General features: G+C 51.5%; 1 protein-coding gene and 1 non-coding gene across 6 annotated transcripts in view; both read right to left on the reverse strand.

Annotated features, from left to right (window-relative positions):
- Window positions 1-21,471, reverse strand: part of ACTN1 (actinin alpha 1) — a 98,050-nt gene that overhangs the window by 65,138 nt on the left and 11,441 nt on the right. The gene's annotated exons all lie outside the window — the stretch shown is intronic.
- On the reverse strand, window positions 9,967-10,073 carry LOC113900514. Its single transcript, XR_003513157.1, has one exon. It is a non-coding gene; the product is annotated as a U6 spliceosomal RNA (small nuclear RNA).

A 21,471-nucleotide genomic window follows, 5' to 3' on the forward strand; every position in this document is an offset into this window, starting at 1 on the left:
ATTTCCTCCTGCAGAGGAAACTGCCGCCACCCAGCCAGACGGCATCACACAGCTTCTTGCTCCTCTCCCAGCCTCTCCAGGGACCAGACAACTGAGAAGCAGAGGAAAGCATCATGGCCCTCCTAAAACCTCGCCTTCCCCCAGGCTCCTCACCCAGACCTGGCAGCGGGTGACTTTTCTCCCACTTAGAGGGCACAATGATGACACGGCTGACATTTAGTGACACTCACTAAGCACTTTGTCCTGATCATCACATTCACTCTTCACAACAAGTTTTAAGAGGGAGATTTTGATCCCTGTTTTAGAGATAGCCTCTGGAAGATTAATTAACCCAGCTGGCAAAGAGCAGGCCCCAAACCCCAAACCAGGCATTTCCCAACCAGATCCCAAACTCTTTTTACTTTCTCTTTTCTCTCACTGAGCACCTCTAAGTACAGGGTCCTAGACCAGTGACTGCTACAACAAGAGAGACAGCCCAGCTCCCAGGGAGCCACGGCCAAGCCGATAGGTACCTACACACCCCACCAGTGACACATGGACTAAGCATCGGGAAATAACAACACAGATCCTGGCCAGGGGCCAGGACACAGCACATGGTGGAGGTCCACTCCAGACAGCAGGCAGAAGCCAGTTCGCTCTGCAGGGTGAGCATGTTTGGGGGCCAGACTCCAGACAGTGCGGGACCCGAGTAGAACAGGAAGCCGGAGGGGAGAGCTCACTCTGTTAGCAAGAAATAGACCTTTTCTCCACGGGAATTTAGGAAGTGTGCCATTAGTCTCTGGAACTCCCTGGAAGACAAGGGATCACACAGTAACCTTCTAGGAGACAAACAGCCTGGGGCAGGAAGAACTGGGGGAAAAAGCCAGTGTGGGAAAACGGGGCCAGTTGGCTCTGGGGTCCCTGTTCCACTCCAGGGTGCCCAGCAGACTGCACCCTGCTTCACCAGATTTACAGAGAAGAGGGATGGGGATCTGGCCACCACAGGCCCTCCTCTATCAGGAGATCCATAGCTTCGCACTAGCTCTCCCCAGAGCTGTGCTGCGGCCGGCCCTGGACACAGAACAACAAGGAGACCCAGCTGGCCAGCCCACCCACCTCGGCTGACAGCTACCACGGCAGGCCCAGCCAGCCAGGGACCCGGCCCTGGGGCATGAGCAAGGGGATGTGGGGGAGGGCCCAGGGCGCTGTGCTGACCTAACACCCCTGCCATGGAGGCTCAAAGTGCCTGAGAGTTTGCGAATAGTAAACTGTCAGTACGTAAAATACTGCAATTCCATTTCTGGGTATAGACAGAACAGAAGGGAAAGCAAGGACTTGAACAGGTATTTGCATACCCACATTCCTAGCAGCATTATTCACAATAGTCAAAAGGTGGAATGACCCAAATATCCATCAACAAATGCACAGGTAAACAAAAGGCGTGTGCGCGTGCAATGGACCTCAGCCAGCCTTAAAGAGGAAGGAGGTGCTGGCACACCACAGCGGGGATGAACCTTAGGGACACTGTGCGGAGTGAAATGAGCCAGACGTGAAAGGACAAATGCTGCTGGATTCCACTTTAATGAGGTTCCTAAAGCCATCAAGTTCACAGAGAAGAACGAATGGTGGTGGTCAGGGGCTGGGGGAGGACTAAAGGGAGCTGCTGTTCCGTGGGTGCAGAGTTTCAGGTTTATGAGAAGGTGGTGATGGCAGCACGACAATGTGAAGGTACCTGTTGCCACTGAAATGCCCACTTTAAAAATGGTCAAAATGGTAAACTTAAGTTACGTATATTTACAGTCAAGTAAATTATATATATCGGAGAAGGCAATGGCACCCCACTCCAGTACTCTTGCCTGGAAAATCCCATGGATGGAGGAGCCTGGTGGGCTACAGTCCATGGGGTCGCTAAGAGTCAGAGACAACTGAGCAACTTCACTTTCACCTTTCACTTTCATGCACTGGAGAAAGAAATGGCAACCCACTCCAGTGTTCTTGCCTGGAGAATCCCAGGGACGGGGGAGCCTGGTGGGCTGCCGTCTCTGGGGTCGCACAGAGTTGGACACGACTGAAGCAACCTAGCAGCAGCAGCAGCATATATATACATATATATAAATTAAATATGAAATATTGTGTGTGGCATACAAAAATAACCTGTTACGTGTGGGGAATTGTTTATTGTTTTGTTTTGTTTTTACCATGAGCATGTCATACTTTCATAATAAAACCAACAAAGACATTTAGCCTTATAAGGCAAACAGATTTCAAATTGCAACCCACGATGGGATTTAAGAACTCCCGGTTCTTAGAATGGCACAAAGATGTTGCCTGACTCCTCTGGCTACCACCACCAGCCTGGTCTGCAGTGGACCATGAGAAATACCCCTCCAAAAGCAGTAAGTCAGGCTTTGGGTGCTGGCCAGGTGTACCACATGTGTCCCCTGGCCCTCCTCTGCTCCCATGAAACCAGCAGGAGGGAAGTACCCCCCCAAGCCAGAGGTGATGGAGGGGTTGGAGGGCCCCTCCCTGGGCTCTGACTCTAGGATGACTCCAGTTATGGTTTCCCCAGGAGGAAACGAGCCTGGGCACCCTTTTTCCCCTTCTAGGACGGCACAAGGGAATGACTTGGCCCATCCCTGCATGCCCTAGCCTCTCCCGAGATGGCACTGGTGAAACCATCCCACCATCCTCCTCCACAGTGGGGAGGAAGCTAGACTGAAGAGGGAGGCAGAGGAAATGGTTCATCTGCCCAACTGAGGAAGACACGGGATGAGGGAGGTACAGAGAACCCATAGCTCCCTCCATAACACACCAGGCTCTGCCTTCAGTCCTGTGTTCCCACTGATTAGTCCCTGCTGATCCATCCAGGACCTGCAGACCCCAGACAACTGGCCTTGCCTCAGTTTCCTTATCTGTAACTCGAAGGGGATGGACCCTTTGCTATCAAAGGCTCCTTTTAGCTCTGAAACCCTAGACTTCCCTGGAAGCTGGGTGATGGGCCAGAACCAAGAAAGGGCTGGGAAGATAAGACCCAGCCTTGGAACAGGACAGCTTCAGGGCAGATGCTCAGAAGGAAACACAATGCTTCTAACTGGAACACCAGTACCTCCACCCTCAGGCCAAGCCACCCATTCATCCATTCATTTCATTTTTTTCTGAGCTCTTACCCTGTGCAGGGACAGAGACAGTGCTGGAAAACGGCAGTGAGTCAGCCAGCCTTGGAGGTGCTCACAGCCTCGTGAATGTTGCCACCAAGTTTCAAGACTTGCCATCACAACCCATATCCCCAAGGCCAGCCCTTTGAGGAAGCAGAACCTGGAAGAGTCACACAAACAGCAGGCAGAAAGGGAAGCCTGATGGCACCCCCAAGAGAGTACCAAACCAAATTTGAGAGTCAGGAAAGTCTGGTTCAAATCCCGAGTCCGCCGCTGATTCACTATGTGACCTTGGACAAGCTTCTTTGGCCCTCTGGGCCTCAGTTTCCTCATCTGTCAAGAGTGAGACCAGATCCAGCATCTGGTCTGTGCAGGACCTTCCAGGTCTGACAGCCTGGGCCTCCTATACACAAGCCCTCAAACCCGGGATCACAGCCGGGATGCCTGCGGGAACCAGCAGCACTGCTGACCCCTGCAGGACCCTCAGATCCAGACAAGCCGAGCTGACAGCTAGCCAACTCTGGGTGCTCCACTGCTTGGTGTGCAAAGCCCAGCTGCTGGAGGCAAACGCCTGCTTCAACCTCCGGGATAAAATGGATGTCCAAGATGTCTCGGAGTTGGAACCTTTTATCTTGGGATGGGGTCAGAGGACCAGAAGGAAGCTCTATGCATTCCCTGTGCCCCACTGTCTAGCACGGGGAAGTGGAGCCCTGCTCGCCCCATCTCTGCCGGATTTGAACCACAAACACAGCCCTTTTCTGAAGGGAAGAACTTAACACAAAGCAGATGCACAGGGACTTTCCCCCACCCTCTCCTGGCCCTAAAATTAAACGTTCAGTGTCCCCTTTGCCAAAATTCACTTGAAGGCCAAGCCTTAAAGAGCCAGCACCTCCGGTTCTCACCCTCACACACTCTCAATCACATCCTCTCTTAAACAAAATGTCAAGGTCCCCAAATGGAAAGTGTGGATGGGCGGCCTCCCAGGAGTGCCCAGCAGCCCTGCAGGCCAGGGACAGATTTAAAAGGAGAGATCACTGGGGAAGGAACGCTGAAACCCCACCCCCCTCCACTAGCCCAACAGGGACCAAAGTGCAGCCTCACAGGTGGGGATCGTGAACAGGGGATTTGCCCCCGGGGAGGGCACGGCCGGAGCTGGCAGACAAGCACAGCCATCCCAAAGGCAGCAGGCCTGAGCAGCAGCCTGGTCCCGGGGGGGCATGTTGGAGATTCCTGGAAGAGTTCATTTCCTGGCCTTCAGTTTCCAGTCTCTCGAGAAAATGGAGTGAATCATGGGCATTTATTTAACTCTGATCTCATTCAAAGCAGTGATGACTCGGATAAAACACATCTTAGGAGAACTGGACTCTTGCTGGGCTTTGCGGGCTTCCCAGCTGCCAGGCAGGTGACTCCCTGGTCATGAAAGTTCTCCTGGTCCTCCTTGTTGTTCTTTCTCAGTTGCTCAGTCATGTCCGACTCTGCGACCCCATGGATTGCAGCACGCCAGGCTTCCCTGTCCTTCACCATCTCCTGGAGTTTGCAAGATCACATCCATTCAATCAGTGATGCCATCCAACCATCTCGTCCTCTGGTCCTGTATGTATGTCCAATTCTGGCTGAAGGCCCAGACCGTCCATCTACCTGCCTCCTCTCCTCCCCGTGACTCCTGGCCATGCTAGGACCACGCCCCAGCAATTAGCACCAATCAGCTTGCTCAGCACATCCAGTCACCGCAGCAAGCGAACACACACCCTGTTCTCAAGCTCAGGGGGCCGTGTCTTACCCACTCTGTGTGCTTCATGGGACCCAACAGTGCACAGCACTCAGCAAAGTGCTCAGAATAGACAGTTAAATCTCACTGAGCTGCCATTCCTCAAGAAAAAGGGCAGGTGATGGCAGAAAAACATTTGGAGAGGGATGTTGCTGCAGACAGCAATTCTCTGACTTGCAAAAAAAAAAAAAGAGTACTATCTTTTTTTACATATTTAATCCTATAACTTCAACACAGTCATTTTCACTTTTGTATGCTATCTTCCTGTTTACACAGATTTTTACAGTTGCACCCGATTACAATGTACATACTAGATGAAGTTCTCCTGCTTTCAACATTCTGTTGAGCATTTATTCCTGTGTGATCATCCTAAATGTCACTTAAAGGCTGAAAAAATGTTCCACCACGATCATGTGTCAGGACGGTTTGTTAAATTCCTCCCCTGACGTGAGTGAGACACAGGAACCTTCCCTTCTGCTCCTATGGACAGCACAGAGACTATTCTGAAGCCTTTCTTTGTTTTAGTTGGACGCTTTCCTCAGGACACAATCCTGGGGGTGGAATTACCCGGCCCAAGGGGAAGAACATTTCCATAGTTCTGCTACGTAAACAAGCCCCAGATACTAACCCACAGGCTGCACCAATCCTCAAGGACTTCAGAAAAGACCACAAGCACGCACTGGACTAGAAGCCTGCCCTGATCAGATTCTCTTCTTACTTTTTAAAGTTGAGTTGTTCTGACTGGAAGAGTTCGTCTTTTCTGGGCCTCCAGGCTCAGTGCTCTGGACATCCTTTTTCTTAAATCCGACCTCTGAGTCCTCTATACCCGTCCTTCTTGTAACCCCAGTCCACTCTGACATCAGTAGACCTTGTAGCTCCCCTAAAGCTTTCCCTACCTGATCCCCTTCTACACTGTGGCCCCCACAGTGCCACATCTCCCCTGCAAAACTCTCAGCCCCTCTGCTAGGCAGAAGGCTGCCAGAGGGTTTCTTGACCTAGAGCCTCCAAGATGACCCCCTAAGGGTGTGGAGTCATTAGGGAATTGCCTGTTAAGCTGAGTCCTACAGGCCTTCGAGCTTCCTGTGCTGCCTGGGCCCCTATCTCGAGGGGACAGTTTGAGTCTGGGCCAGCAAACACACTGCTGCTGGCAGACCCCCAGGCTGAAATGATCCAGGGCCATAACAATGAGGAGGCGTTTACACAGTCTAGGGCCAACCCAAACCCCTCCTGTCACGCTGTCTGGAGGAAAGCTAGAACCCAGACAACAGCCCACAGTCAGAATTTGGCTCAACTGAGAGTAGAGGACCAGAGGTCACTAAGGTGGACGGGGAGGGGAGGCGGGCAGAGCAGGATACACAACGCTGAAAAGCCCTCCCTCCACAGGAAACCAAACAACGGGGCTGGCAGGTCACTGCAGGACACAGATGTTTGTGCTTAGTGGCCAGGACAGGGTGGGCCGCCTGTCTGGTACAGACACCCCCTCTGCAAGTCCAGGATGAGAAAGCGGCTTCCACCCACCATGGTCACCCCAACAGTGCTTGCAGATAGCCCACCGGCCCACCTGCTCCAAAGCCAAAACCGTCACAAGAGCAAACAGGAGGAGATCTTCCCTCCCGTCCCCTATCAATACTTCCCCTCTGGGCTCGGGGTCCAGAAGAGATACCTGACTCACATTTGCGGCGGGGGCGGGGCGCAGCTAGTGAATTTGCAGTCTATGAGGAGACAAAGCATCACCAAGATGTCCCAGGGGAAGTGAAAGAGTTGAGCTCGTTTGGCTGAACACCTATCGTTCAGCCTGAGGCAACAACATTCCCAGGTCATCCTTCACAGAGGTCTCTGCTGCTGCTGCTAAGTCACTTCAGTCGTGTCAGACTCTGTGCGACCCCATAGACGGCAGCCCACCAGGCTCCCCCGTCCCTGGGATTCTCCAGGCAAGAACACTGGAGTGGGTTGCCATTTCCTTCTCCAATGCATGAAAGTGAAAAGTGAAAGTGAAGTCGCTCAGTCGTGTCCGACTCTTAGCGACCCCATGGACTGCAGCCCACCAGGCTCCTCCGTCCATGGGATTTTCCAGGCAAGAGTACTGGAGTGGGCTCTAGTGTTGTCTAAAACTTGAGGTAGGAGCTTGCTAGAAATGCAGATTCCACGGCTCTGAGACTAGAGTATTTGGTTCAGCAGGTCTAGGCAAGGCCCAGGAAGCTACAATTTTTATATGAATGCTAGGTGGCCCACAGACCACCCTTTAGGGAATACAGCCTTGGCATGAAACTCTCCACTTGGATGGCAGAGGGTGGACGTGCCTGCAGGAACCAGAATTCTACAGGGAAGTCATGGCCACCTGGAGTAGTAGATGATCATTTAATAACGTGTAAGTAGTAGGCCCTTCGGAGAAGGCAATGGCACCCCACTCCAGTACTCTTGCCTGGAAAATCCCATGGACAGAGGGGCCTGGTGGGCTGCAGTCCACGGGGTCGCTAGGAGTCGGCCACAATTGAGTGACTTCACTTTTACTTTTCACTTTCATGCATTGGAGAAGGAAATGGCAACCCACTCCAGTGTTCTTGCCTGGAGAATCCCAGGGACGGGGGAGCCTGGTGAGCTGCCATCTCTGGGGTCGCACAGAGTCGGACACAACTGAAGCGACTTAGCAGCAGCAGCAGCAGCAGCAGCAGCAGCAGCAGGCCCTTAATTGCTACCTGCCTCCACTTCTCACAGCATAGATCCTCTCTCTTCACAGAGCAAAGCACAAGCCATGGTCTCCTCAGGAGTCCCTCTCCCTCTCCCAATTACCATGAATTGTAACTAGACCAGCCTTGACAGTTCACTGTGGTTTTCTGGGTGGGGGGAAGCAGAGGGTAGAGTGTCTAACCAACCAGACAGAATAAATCAATCCCAGCCTCTCCACGTGGCCACAAACTAGAGCCTTACAAGGCTCCAGCAGGGAGCTCTTTACCCAAACAACTAGAACAGCAGCTGAGACATTCTGGTGGTGTCCCCCTTCAGGGCCTCCCCAAGGAAATGTCCCAACACCAAGACTCTCTGTGGTGGATCTCATGGTTCCAAAGTTCTGATCATCCACAGCCCCCAGACATAGGAAAACTCTCCCCAACTGTGTCAGATGAGCTAACCATAGGAAAAACAGCACTGGAACATCAAGCCTCCTCTAAGTGCACCTCCTCAAGGGCCTGACAATTCCACAGATGGGCAGCTCTAAGCAGCCATCATTTCAGCATCACTTCTTCCCATAACAAGGGCAGCTATGGTCCTGCCCAAATCCCACCCAACTCAAAGGCAAGTCCAAAGTTGCAGGAAAAAGGAAGCTTCTGTGCACCACCTCCCCCATACCGAAAGTAACAGAACCATCCAGGTGAGCCCTACTGTGGCCACAGTACCAAGCGCTCCCAGCATATTCACCCATTCTGGCATCTGAAGCCCCCTAAGACACTGAATAAAGTCAGACATGATTGAAGCGACTTTGCATAAGAAAGTGTTAGTTCTTGGAATTCCTGGGGACTGAGACCTCCATCCCAATTTGAGGTTAAGTCATTCCATGGACAGACCTTCTTCTTCCTCCCACCCCAGTATTCAGAGCGGACTCGTAACTGCTCGGGTCACAGACATCTCGCTGTGGGTTGGAGGTGTCAGCCACCCTCAGCCCAGCACCGGCACCCCAGCCAAGAGGTCAACAAGGGCCAGCCCAGATCAGGAAGCGGTCTCTCCTGCCGCCAGGAGGCCCCCTCCTAAGGACGAGCTGCAGAGGAGAGGGTCGCCTGGACCACAGGATACTCGGTTCAGAGAAGCGAACGGGGAAGTGAGAACCCGCACGGAGACGGCAGGCACAGGTTCTCATTTACGACTCGTCCTACTTCCCTTCAATTTCACCAAACACCCTGGCTCTTGTGACGAGCCTCACAGGAACTTGGGGAATGCGGTCAGGAGCCAGGACCGGGCAGAATCTTCGCAGACACAGATCCCACTTCTTGATTGCTTGTCCCCCCAGCACTCAGCAGCCATACCCCTGACCCTTAGGTCTTGCCTGGCAAGGGGCAGCTACTGCTAAGTTGCCAACAGGCGATAATATTTCACATGTTCCTCTCAAATGTTTAAATCCTGAGAGTTTCCCAGTCACCTTCTTATGTATCTAGCATTAGAAAAAAATGTTAGCGAGCCCTTGAGAACCTTAGAAATGTAAGTCTACAGCCAGGGACGGGCCAATGCCTGAGAAGATACTTTGGGTCCAAGGAAAACCAGGCACCCCCGCCTCTGCAAGGTAGGGGTCCCCTAAGGATGGCCATTAAGGGGGGACTGTCGCAGATCTGATAAGAGGCAACAGATTCACCGCAGCAGCCCATCAAACCACACACCTCCATGCTCTCGGGTGAGGGAATTCTGCTGCTGCTGCTAAGTCACTTCAGTCGTGTCAGACTCTGTGCGACCCCATAGATGGCAGCCTACCAGGCTCCCCTGTCCCTGGGATTCTCCAGGCAAGAACACTGGAGTGGGTTGCCATTTCCTTCTCCAATGCGTGAAAGTGAAAAGTGAAAGTGAAGTCGCTCAGTCGTGTCCGACTCTTAGCGACCCCACAGACTGCAGCCTACCAGGCTCCTCTGTCCATGGGATTTTCCAGGCAAGAGTACTGGAGTGGGATGCCATTGCCTTCTCCGGAGGGAATTCTAGGCGATCCTTATTTTCTTCTTTGTATTTTGCTGTATTTTTTAAATTTGCTGCAGTAAATACTACTTTTCATCTCAATTAGTTTAAAAAAATAGGCTGAGTATAAGCTATAAAAGTACTAAACCACTTTGTTGTATACCTGAAACTGTACTTCAACAAAAAATAGCTTGTATATTATGGATGGCACATTAAGCTAGCCTGCCCTTTCTATTTCTCTTATTATTTTTAAAATTTTATTTATTTTTAACTGAAGGATAATTGCTTTTCAATATCGTGTTGGTTTCTGCCAAACATCAACATGAATCAGCCGTAGGTATACATATATCTCCTCCTCCTTGACCCTCCTTCCCACCTCCCGCCCCATCCCACCCCTCTAGTTTGTCAGAGCACAGAAGTACAGACTGCGTCACAAATCTGCACGTCACCCTTGCACAGGGACCACGCTAATCTACTCTGTGTCATTCTAATTTTAGTATATGTGCTGCCACAGCGAGCACCATTTGATTTTTTATTAGTCTGCATTTTAAAGGCAACTGATTAGTATGTAAAAGCACTTATAGAAATGATCATCTCTTTTAACCAATTTACTCAGCTCCTAGATATTATCCTAAAATGCAGGAAAAGGTCCACGGTGAAAGGAGTATTTATAGAGGAATTATCTATGAGCGCTCAAAGCTGGACACTATGAAAATGCCCAGGGATGGGAGAATTAAGAGGAGCAGTTTGTCACCTGGCGGAACAGTCGGGCAGCCAGTCGAGGTCCAGGCCCAGGCCTGACTGGACAGCCTCATCCCCGCTCTGCAGCCAAGAGTCAGGGGCCAGGAGCACCTTGTTGAGCAGACCACCAAGTGCTTCCAGAAGACAGCTTTGGCTTCAATGGCTCTCCTTCTAAAGAGGTGATGTGAGCCAAACTCTTGTTTTCCTAATGAAATAGCAGTTTTGGCCTCAGACAGCCCAGCAGTTGGAAGCATAAGTTCTCATCTCAGAAAAGCCTCCGAAAACCTCTGAACACAGCCCAGGAGTCCACACTGACCGCCCTCTAGCCCCTATCAGACAAGTGCAAGTGAGTTTCCAGGAAACGTTGACGAGCATCTCTAAGGACCGGGGCCTCGCTCAGGCTGCAGCTCTAGAAACAGTGGAACCAGCTTTCATTTCTCAGCTCCCCACAGAAGTACCTTCACACCAGTATGATTTAACACCGTGCCTTTGACTCTACCGCAGGTTGATTTAAGAACCAATATACAAAAAGGTCTCTGTGAGCTCCATGAAACCAACACTGATGGCATCATCAGCACACTGCTCTCCTAAAATGGAAAAGCCCTTGGTGTTCGGTGCTCACGCTAAGAGACAAGGTGTCTCTTTCTCACGAACCAGCACACTTCCCTTTATTAGGAAGTAGATGATAATTCCAATTTCTCCTTTTGTTTTAGCTACCGGGCAGCTCAAAACTAGGGTCAGTGCTTACAAAAACTAAGTTCTTTTAACATTATTTTCTCAATTACCTCACCCACCTACAACCACCCTGACAAAAAGCTCTGGAGCTTTTTTTTTTTTTAGTATGGTTGATTTTAAATGTTGTGTTAATTTCAGGTAGACAGCAAAGTGAATCAGTTATACATGCACATGTATCTACTCTTTCTTAGATTCTTTTCCCATATAGGTCATTACAGAGTACAGAGTCGAGTTCCCTCCGCTACACTTGCATTAAGTTGTTTTTCTTTTTTAACTGGAGGATAATTACTTTACAATATTGTGCTGGTTTCTGCCATCCATCTTCATGGATCAGCCACAGGCATGCATATATCCCCTCCCTCTTGAACCTCCCTCCCATCTCCCACTCCATCCCTACCCCTCTAGGATGTCACAGAGCACCTTCCTCACTTTCATGCTTTCCTCAAATGCTTTTTAGAAAAAGATGCAGGAAAGTACAAATAAATACGTATTCATGAAACAGTCTGTACACTTGGATCTCACTTGCTCCAGGGAAGGAAGATAAAGGCTGTGTGGCTATATAAGAAAAGGTATCTTTGATAAAAATGCCAAGTGGGGAAATATAAAAGTAAACTAAATATAAAAGTAAATATAAAAAGGAAATATAAAAGTAACCACCGTTATCAAAATAACACAAGCGTGAGGATAAAAACAAAACCGGCTTCTCGAAATTTAAGTAGCTGTGTTTAGGTGAAAGGGTTAAAGTGGTCATTCACCGTTCCCCCAAAGTCATTTATCTTCTCAGATGGAAACAGAGGTCCATGGAGGTGAAGCAGGCAGGCAGTGAGAAACTAGAAAAGCCAACCTCCCCTGGCCTTTTCAATGTTATCCCCAGGCTGCCCCAAGGAGGGAGGGAACAGGCTCCAGCGCCCATCTGGATTCTGAGGAACTAGAACCCAGTAGATGATGGTCTGCATTTAGTAGGGTCTTGAGGAAGATGCCTCGTGCTCTGAAATCACAGCTGTTTGAGATGCTAGTCCTCACCTGGCAGTCAGTGGACATTTTCTGCACACTCCCCCATAAGATCGATGAATTGCACACGTGGGCGGTAGGGAGGCAAGGGCCACGAGTCACAAGCCCAGGCCTCCAAAAATATACCTAGGACTCGATCGGCAAACTAGTGACCCCTAATCCTTCCAGTGTGCAATCAAATCCCAGAAGGTTTCTTCATCCACCCTCGGAAACCACCCCTACAACTGACCAATAGACATCCACGAACAGCCTGAACTTCCTCAACGCCCTCAGCACACAGCATCCGTCTAGCCTACGTGCCGGGACTACAAGGTCCCAGGTGTATCTGGTGCCCTGTCAATGTGAGGTGAGCAGCCTGCAGATAGGATAGTTCAGCCCTGCTGAGCACCATGGTTTGGCCAAGTGGAATAGAGGCTTTCTCCTGCGTCTACTGAAGTCAGGATCCCGAGGGCACCAGAATGGCATGTGGCTGCCTCTTCTGCCTCCATCTCCTGTCTAATGACAACGGCTCACATCAGGCAGAGAAGTATCAGTGGTCCATGAGGGGCAGAAGCAGGGTCCTGCTCAGCCCTGGATGGCAAGCAGGACTTCGGAGCAGGCTGACTCATCACCTTGCAGGTGGAGTGAGCTCATTCCTTTCAGGGCATCCTTGGAACTGGAAACCCACAGCAGAGATGGTTCCCATGGCAACAGGCCAGCACCTCCTCCATAGCCGCCTTCCTTGGAGCACCACTTGTCTGTGCCCACGGGTCACTTAACCAACTCTCTCCCAGCTTATATTCTTAGAACACGGAGTAAGAAAAGACCGTGAAGGGCCAGTGCCCTCCTTCCTCCATGTCCTTCCCATCTCATTTCTTTTAGAGTTAGTTGAATACCTCAATTAGAAGGGTTTTGTTTCGTATTGTTTTTTGGCCATGCCACATGGCTTGTGGGATTCGTTCCCCAACCAGGGACTGAACCCCGGCCCTCAAGAGTGAAAGCACGAAGTCCTAATCGCTGGGCCACCAGGGAATTCCCCCCATTTCCATTTCAGCAGACCTAAACACATTTAAGACCAGGTAACTCCCAACCTAACAGTTCATTCCTTCTTTGGAAAGTATGACTAGTAGAAATTCTGAGCTTAACTCCATTTCCACTCAACTTCCCCCAAGTCCTGCTCCTCCAAGCCCTGGGGCCCACTCAACACGCCAAGTCCAGCAGAGCCTCTTCCAGCCTGGTGACTGCTCTAAACAGCCAGCTTTCTCCAAATACTCCTCTGACGCGGTTCCCCCACTTCCCCTGCCCCGTTCCCAAACCTCCACTGAAGATTACACTGTCCAGTTCAGACAGGCCCGGAGCCTGCTACTGCCCCCACAGACCCTCTGGGCTCACCGTCACCCGCCCCCAGGCCTCTTCCCCTCCAGCTGCTCCCCGCCCCACCTCACACTCATTCCCCGCCCTTCCCTTCCCAGAACTTGACACTCACTGTCTCATGTTTTTGGTCACACTCTGCCTGGTCCACCTCCCCCACTCTCTGCCACCACCCCCCTCGCCTGACTCACTCTTATATATTCTAGATTTAAATTTTAGCTCACAGTATCACCTCCTGTGGGAGGTCTTACTGGTTTCCTCAAAGGCAGCCTGGGGCCTTCCTTGCGTTCCCTTCACTGTAGAGGCTGTGACATCCTTGATCATGACAGGGAACCGCTAGGTGGTGGGTCTCTCACTCAACTGGCCTCTTCAGAGACACATGTCCTGCGTCATCTGGCCGTGATCTGAAAAGAGCGAGTGCTTAATATCTCTTAAATCCAGGTGGCAAGCACCTGGCTATGTGTTTTACTATTCTGTACTTTGAAAGTATTTGAACACCATTTAAAAAGAGAGATAATAAATATGAACTGAGTGGATGAACTATTGTTGGCTGCACTGCCTTTAGCCACAGCGTATGTGTCTGAACATCTCATGGATCTGCTGAACTCATCCCTCAGGAACTTTCTTCCCACTCTGGGGCTGGAGCCCAATGCCACATGGTCCAGTGCAGTCAGGTCAAACCTTCAAATAAGCACCTCCAGCGTGCCTGGCACATGTCTCATGGCAGTGACGTGAAAGCGAGTTCTTACTAGTCCTATAGCATCATCTCATCTCTGTGTGTCCTTTTCCTCTCGAGAAGCTCTTAGCAGTTCATCCTAGCGTGCTAATCTCACTGTAAAGTGTCCCAGGTGGCTACGTACGACCAGCAGGTTCCGCTGCTAATTGCTGAAGCTGGGTAATGGGTACACGGGGATTCATTATACTCTTCTCTATTTCTGTGCTTGAATTTTCCATATGAAGATTCTATTTTAATTCATTCATTCACACAACTAACATTCCTTAGGTGCCCACCACATGCCAGGAAACATGGATAAAGAGAGAAAGAAAAAACAACCCCTGCCCCTATGAATTGATGATAACTTTATTAAATTCTAAATTATCTGCTATCCCTCCCTGGTAGTTAAAGGCCTACTGGCACTTATAACATGAAGACAGGGGAGACCTCCCCACAGGAACAAGTAGCTAATGAGGGGCTTTCTGGGCCCTGTGTCTCCTGGGCTTATCTTCCCAGCCCTGCCAACTCCATCTGCACTTGAAGCCTTCCCCATACAAGGGGCTCCCCTCATAAGTAAGTGGCTTCAGGAGACCAAGGGTGGGGCTCAGTGTCTCACTCCTCAACAGAAAGTCATGCCAGCCATGTTGGGATCCCTGCAACTTAAAGGCAACTTCCCCTCAAAGGACAGGATGCCAACACCCTTCATTCTATCATTACGACTCTTCCTAGAGTCCACTTGGTATCAGGTACTAGGCCAAAGGACAGAAATAAAAGCCATGGGGAGGTCCCTGACCTCAAGGGAATCATGTATGGTCTTACTGACTGGAAATCCTTGGATTCAAGTCCCAGCTCTGCCCCTTGCTAGCTGTAGGACCCTGGATGAACAACTAAACCTCGCTGGGCCTCAGTTTTCCCATCTATAAAATGGGGGTATTAGTGCCCACCTCACAAAGTTATTGTGAGGAATATATGGGTTAATACATGGAAAGTCCTTATTCCAGTGCTTACAAGCAAAAAGCTAAGGACACAGCGAGGCAGAGCATTAGAAGAGTTAGTGCATATAGCTCTCACAGTATTATCATATCATTATTATTATCATTCACTAGGCTCCCACAGCCGCTATTAACAAGTTCCAATGACAATGGGCGCTGAAACTCTCTGAAAAGAAGGAATCACAGAACCGGGCCAGATGCGAGGGACAGGCTCCGACTGGCTTCTGGCTGCCTGTGCATCACGTGTTCTCCTGCCTGAGTTTTTCTGAGCAATGCCTCGGCCACAGACTCATGAGTAAGAAGTGCCCATGAGCCTGTAAATGCTTTCCATCTGGCCTCTTCTCTCAGAGGAGACCAGCAAGGCGCCTTCATGAGGGAGACACCCAGCCCACCCGGACCCAGGATACTCTAGCCTGGCTGGGAAGCGTTTTACTGTTGTTGTCTGACAGGGGTTCTGTTCTGCTGCCACTCTCTGCTCATGCTGGGCATCAGTGGACGTGGACACTTGGGTCCACAGACCTGGGCATTAACCCCTATCTGCCATAAACTAGCCTCAGTGCAGTCTGACTTTGCAGGGTTTTGATTCCCTCGCCTGTAAACAGGGCTGATACCTCCTACCTTGTTGTTGGGATGAAATAAGATTCAGGATGTGTAACAGCCAGCATGGTAGCTGCAAGAGAGACAGGGAAACACGACCGTGGCTGTTTCAGAGGGTGGGAGCCTGGAGCCCCCTGCAGACACAGGAGCAGCCCAACCCTGACATAGCCCTGCTCCAGGGCAGCCCGCAAAGGCAGCCAGCACCTTGCACCCCGAGAAAGGCAAAGAAAGCCATCCCTCTGGCGAAGCCTACCTCCCAAGGCCAATCTCAGGAGTGGCCAGTGCCTGGGGTGCCACTGCGGGGCAGGAGGGAGAGACAACAGACGAGGAGAAGAAAAGAGGGAGGCAGAGAGAAGCATGGAGGGGTTCATAAAAAGCCCCCATCTGGGCTGAGCTGCCCCACCTCCACTGCTGCCTCAGCGCTGGGACCTGCAGGGACCAGAGACAGTCACTTCCTGGCTCCTCAGGAATGCACAGGAATGTGTGTGTCAGGAGAGAGGTATTTGGGGCCTAGGGAGGGTGGAGACCCAGCTCCTTCTCTAGCGAGGGGTTCCCCTTCTCCAGTCAGGCCGACTTGCCATCAAGCAGCATGCCCTGGCAGAGAGGAAAGGAGATGGTCAAAGTGGTGGTTAGGACTGCAGGCTGTGGCTGGGCAACTCTGGCTTCACAGGCCAGAATGCCACGCAAGAACTTGGGTGTGCATGCTGTGTGCTCAGTCATGTCTGCTTCTTTTCGACCCCATGAACTGTAGCCCGCCAAGCCCCTCTCTGTCTATGGCTTGGGCAAATTATTTAATCTCAATAATGCTTAAGTGTTTCTGTAAAGTGGAGATGAAAATGTATTAGCACCTAGATCTTACGGGTGGTTATGACGATTCAGTGCTAAGTGCTAACATCAGGACCACTAGCATCACCAGCACTGGTCCCTCTGACCATTTCTGGCTCCCTCCTCAACTGCAAAATCAGAAGCCGGTGCCAGGAACATCTGAGCGTAAGGGCAGCCATGCAAAGGGCCCACCTGTCTATCCATCACCACCTCCACCCAGTAGAGCACAGCTGTCAGCATGTGTGAAATTCACCTGAACTTGACCACCACCCACACAGATCCCCAGCAGCCCCACCTGCCTTCAGAGCACAGAGGCTCACCTCGTCTATCTGTCGGCAGGTGTTCTGGAGCCCACTGGCAAGGATGACTTCAGTTGTTGATTTATATGTCCCCAGAATAATTTTTTTACTTAAACCAGCCCCACAAGGAATGAACTCAAAGCAGTGTGTCCTTGGACAAGACAGATCACCACCATGGACCTCAGTCTCTTTATCTGATGTGCAGAAGTCAGGTGACAGCACGGGTTCCCTTCTGGTTGGGCCTCCTGTGATTTGATTTCTTCAGACTGCTACCAGGGAAAGGATAGAGCTGGGTTCTGGGAGTAAACAAAGTGAAACACAAGGCTGCCCATTGACACCAGTCCCTTGGGCAGATTCCAGGCTGAAACCCTTGTTCCCTGGCTCCGGCAGGAGTTTGGAGTTTCTTCTACCCACAGAACCCACGGGCAGGCCGCCTCCCTCCCACCAGGCCGTGGGTCAGCCAAGCCACACAAAGGGCTGATTATGAGTGGCCCACCTTGCAGAGGGCACAGATGCCCTCCCACCCCTCCAGAGCCACCCCCAGCATTCCCACCCCCCGACCACACCTGGCGCATCCTTAGGCAAAGCTAAGAAACCCATCTCCACCCTAAACAAGGCTCTCCACTCTCCCCTCCCCAGGCACCTGGGCTTCCCACTCGGCCACACCCCAAGCAGGTATTTCCAGAGCAAGAGAGTCCATGCAGGGCCCAAGACACAGAGCACTGTGGGTCCCTAAGGGAAGTTCATTCACCTGGCCCCACCCATACCCTCCCTAGAGGGTGGGAACAAATTCCTGAAGGATGAGGACACAGAAGACTCCTACAGATATGAGACAGTGTTTTAGCAGGTTATTTCAGGGCCAGACTGCAAGCCCAGGGATCGACCTCAAGGTCACCTCAAGAAGTATTAGACTGCAGAGTAACCCGTCCCCACAAAGAGGACAAGAACACAGGATACTGGCGTTGACCCAGACCCTAAAGATCATCTCCACGCGATAATCCAAGCAGGACACTTACAACAGAGCCCCACTGTCACCCTATAACCCAGTCCCCTCATTTTATGATCCCCGGGTCGGGAAGATCCCCTGGAGAAGGAAATGGCAACCCACTCCTATTCTTGCCTGGAAAATTCCATGGACGGAGGAGCCTCGTGGGCTATACACTCATGGGGCTGCAAAGAGTCGGACACAACTGAGCGACTAACACAACTCATTTTATAGGTAACAATCCGCTGTGACTTGTCCAGCGTCACACAGTGGCCACAGGAAGCTCTAAGAGACCTCGGGTCTCCCACAGCCCCGGAACCTAACGCACAACTGTTCTCTCTGCTCTGAGGAAAGAGGACAGGGTCTCCCAAAGCAGCTGTCTGGCCTAACAATGCAAAAAAAAGGAGCAGTATCTCCATACCGATTCTTCTCCTAAATGACACCCCTCCAAGGTCCAAGCTGAAAGGGAGGAGAAGGCAAGCAGACCAAGGTCCTACTGGACCCCACATCCTGATAGATGCAGAGCCCCAGGTTCTGTCTGGTTCCACACCCTCAGGAGGCTGAGCCTAAAGACAGCAGAGCAGGCCACCCATGTCCAATACTTGAGAACTCCCTCGGCCCTGGGACTGGAAAGAGAAGGAAAACCGAGGGCCAAGTTTACTTCCTTTGAGGTCCCAAACCCTCACAAGAGGACCAGAAACTCCCTAAGAATTTCTGAAGTAGAGGCCTCCGCCAAATGCAATAGGGCAGGGAGTGGAGAGACGTGTCAGCTGGGCCAGCACCTCGGGAGAGGAATGTGAAGTGGGCCGCTGGCCAAAAGAGGAAGAAACGCAGCTGGACTACCTAATAGGGAGCTGGAGGCCTGTGCTGGCTCCCACCAGCCCGCAACAGGACACGCAGGGAAGGGTGCCAGGTGGCGTGGCAGGCTCAGAGCCCATCCCGAGCTAGAGGCCAGCTTCCCCAGCCTCCGGCCTCCTCCTGACTCCAGGGCACCCTTCTGAATCTCAGGAGCCTCCCCAGCCCTGCTCTGTGCCCCGGATTCAGCCCCATCACTGGAGTGAACCTTGGTGACTCAAAGGGACATCACCCCCAGTACCTTCTCATCTGCAGACGTCTCTTGCTGGACTGTGGCTCCCACACCCCCTCAAAAGGCATCCGCTGACACTGTCCGTCCAACATTTGGTGACCACCGACTACCACGTGCCCATCGGAGCTCCCTGAGGAGTCCCCTTTTCTCGGGGTGCAAGAGCACACCTCCCTCCCCAAACTTGGACCTCCCAAAGAGAAAAAGAACGTGGTCTTTATTCTGGGGGAGAGTCAGGAGGTACGAGGCAGAAATTACCAGCAAAGTCACAGTCTGGTTCAAGATCTCAGTAGCAGACTGCAAAAGGAGCCCCAGTTCCTCACCCCTGCCTACATCTACCCGCCTCTGCAAGTCATCTTAAAGTGTCATCTCACTTGCTAAAAACGTAATTTCTCAGGCCCCACCCCAGACCCAGTGAATGACCAACCCTGAGGATGAGGCTCCGCAACCAGTGCTGTAACAAATCCTCCAGGTGACGCTGATGCATTTAAGTGAGAACCACTGTTAAACCACTCCTATCCTTCTAGGCTTCAAGGTTCTGGGATGAGGTGGCATGAGTGTCCAGATGCCAGTGCCGCAGGCTTCAGGAGCCCCAGGCAATGGACTCCTTACTAGGAAGCCCCAGGAGACCCTACAGACTCACCTTCACTCATCCAAGGAGTCCCCAGTCAGTCATAGATGAGTGACACCCCCTGAGAACCTTCCAAATGTCCTCAGAGCTAAGAGTCTCACAACAGTGCCCTAAGCAAGTGTGGCAAAGGCTGTCAAGAGGCTGCCAACATGTCTGTCCTCTCCAGCTCTCTCCAACCCATCTTCTACCCAGGCGCTAAGTGAGCAAGGCAAGGGGCTGAGTGGCCCAGAGCCAGGGCAGAAGGAAGAAAGGGCCAGAGCCAGGAAACCAAGCATGCACAGACAGACATAACTGGAATCCCACTGGCTGCCCCTGGGACCCAGCCAAGATGGACTCAGCCAGCCACGGCTTCCCACCTCCCGCCTCTTCCAAAACTATGTGCAAGAACAACTAACTTCCAAATGTTGCAAGAAGCCACTGTGAGACATACAATACAAATTCATTTAGAAGCATGCCTTAATTCACAGTAGCTTTTCTGTCATTGCATATTTACTTCATCCAGGAACAATAAAAGCAGAAGGGCTCCCTCCTGGGAAGAGAAAAAAATGGCAAAGTACTGTGAGTCCAGGGCAGCGGGCAAACGAGCACATGCCCCAGGGGATGAGAACCAGGTGTCAAAAACACACGTGGGAGGGAAGAAAATAAAAAACAGACTCTCTGCCCCTGCCCTCCCTCACCAAATACCAGTCAGTCTTTGAACTCCGATGTGGCAGGAGCAGCAGGTGAACACAAAGAGCCACCCGCAAAGGCAGGAAGCCTGGCTTCTGGCCCCACCTGCCACCTGTAAACATCCCCCAAATCCTCCAACCCCTCCTGGTCTCAGCCGTCTCATCAATGGTATGGGGTCAGAGCTCCTACCGAGTGGGGTGTGGGACAGACAAGCACAGAAACAGCAGTGTGCACGGTGATACGCTGGGTGTGACACCATCTGTTATGCACACAGCCAGACAGGTAGGAACTGTATAAATGGATGCTTAGGAATGAAAACCACCAAGCTCGATAGTCATCAGTTCCACTGGGGGACAGGAACAGGACTGGGGAGAAGAAGGCCAGGGTCTCCAATCTGCAATGTTCATCTTCTTTGCAAACGGGCCTCAGAGCAGAAAATATAGAAATAACAGCTGTAACCGCCTGAGCCTTTGCAGGTCTAAATTTCCTTACTCTCCCAGCCAAATCATTTCACACGGGTGTTCTGAGGATTAAATGAATTAATATCTGTGAAACACTCAGAGATGTGCCTGGTCCACAGCATAGCCCAGGCTTGGCTCCTGCTCAGGGGAGGGGGTGGGTGCTCAGCTCTGTAACTCCAAACACACTCCCTGAGCCATAAGGTGGACCTAAGCTGGCCTTGTCCTGAGCCAGCAGCTTCCATGGAAAGGGACTGGGAGCAAGTGCCCTAACTGGACACCCCTGGGCCCCAATATGGCCTTGCTGCCTGCACCAAGCAGACCGTTAAGGGGGAAAGGAAAAGGTGCGGGGGCGGGGGCAGTTATCCAGACAGGCCCAGGGAATTAAAATCCCAATGTGGAGTTCTTTCATTGTAAAAAAGCTGAAAGCTAATTATACACAATGAATCTCTAAGTTTACCACTGCTTAACTTACCAAAAAAAAAAGAAAAGCTAGGTGGCTAGAGTTTGGAAAATTATCCAGATTTCTAAAGTGAGTCCTCAGGACTCATGAAAGACACCTCCAAAGAGCCCAGCTAGCACAGCATCCAGGATGAAGGGCAGGAAACCAGGGGTCTGGGCCCCCACCCCCACCCCCGCTTCCCCTGCTCCACCTCCTCCAGCTCCCAGCTCCTAGCTCCCAGGGCCAAGTCTGGAAAAGCACTCTGGGTTCCTGGAAAGGCCTTTCCGAATATCGGGAACTCTACTGGAAAGTGCCATTAGACATTATCTGGAGGATGTCTGTGGTGTTTGAAAGGGAGCCACTCCCCTGCCAAAGTCAAGGCAGT

This window comes from Bos indicus x Bos taurus, chromosome 10 (genome assembly GCF_003369695.1).
Source record: "Bos indicus x Bos taurus breed Angus x Brahman F1 hybrid chromosome 10, Bos_hybrid_MaternalHap_v2.0, whole genome shotgun sequence".
Taxonomy (NCBI): domain Eukaryota; kingdom Metazoa; phylum Chordata; class Mammalia; order Artiodactyla; family Bovidae; genus Bos; species Bos indicus x Bos taurus.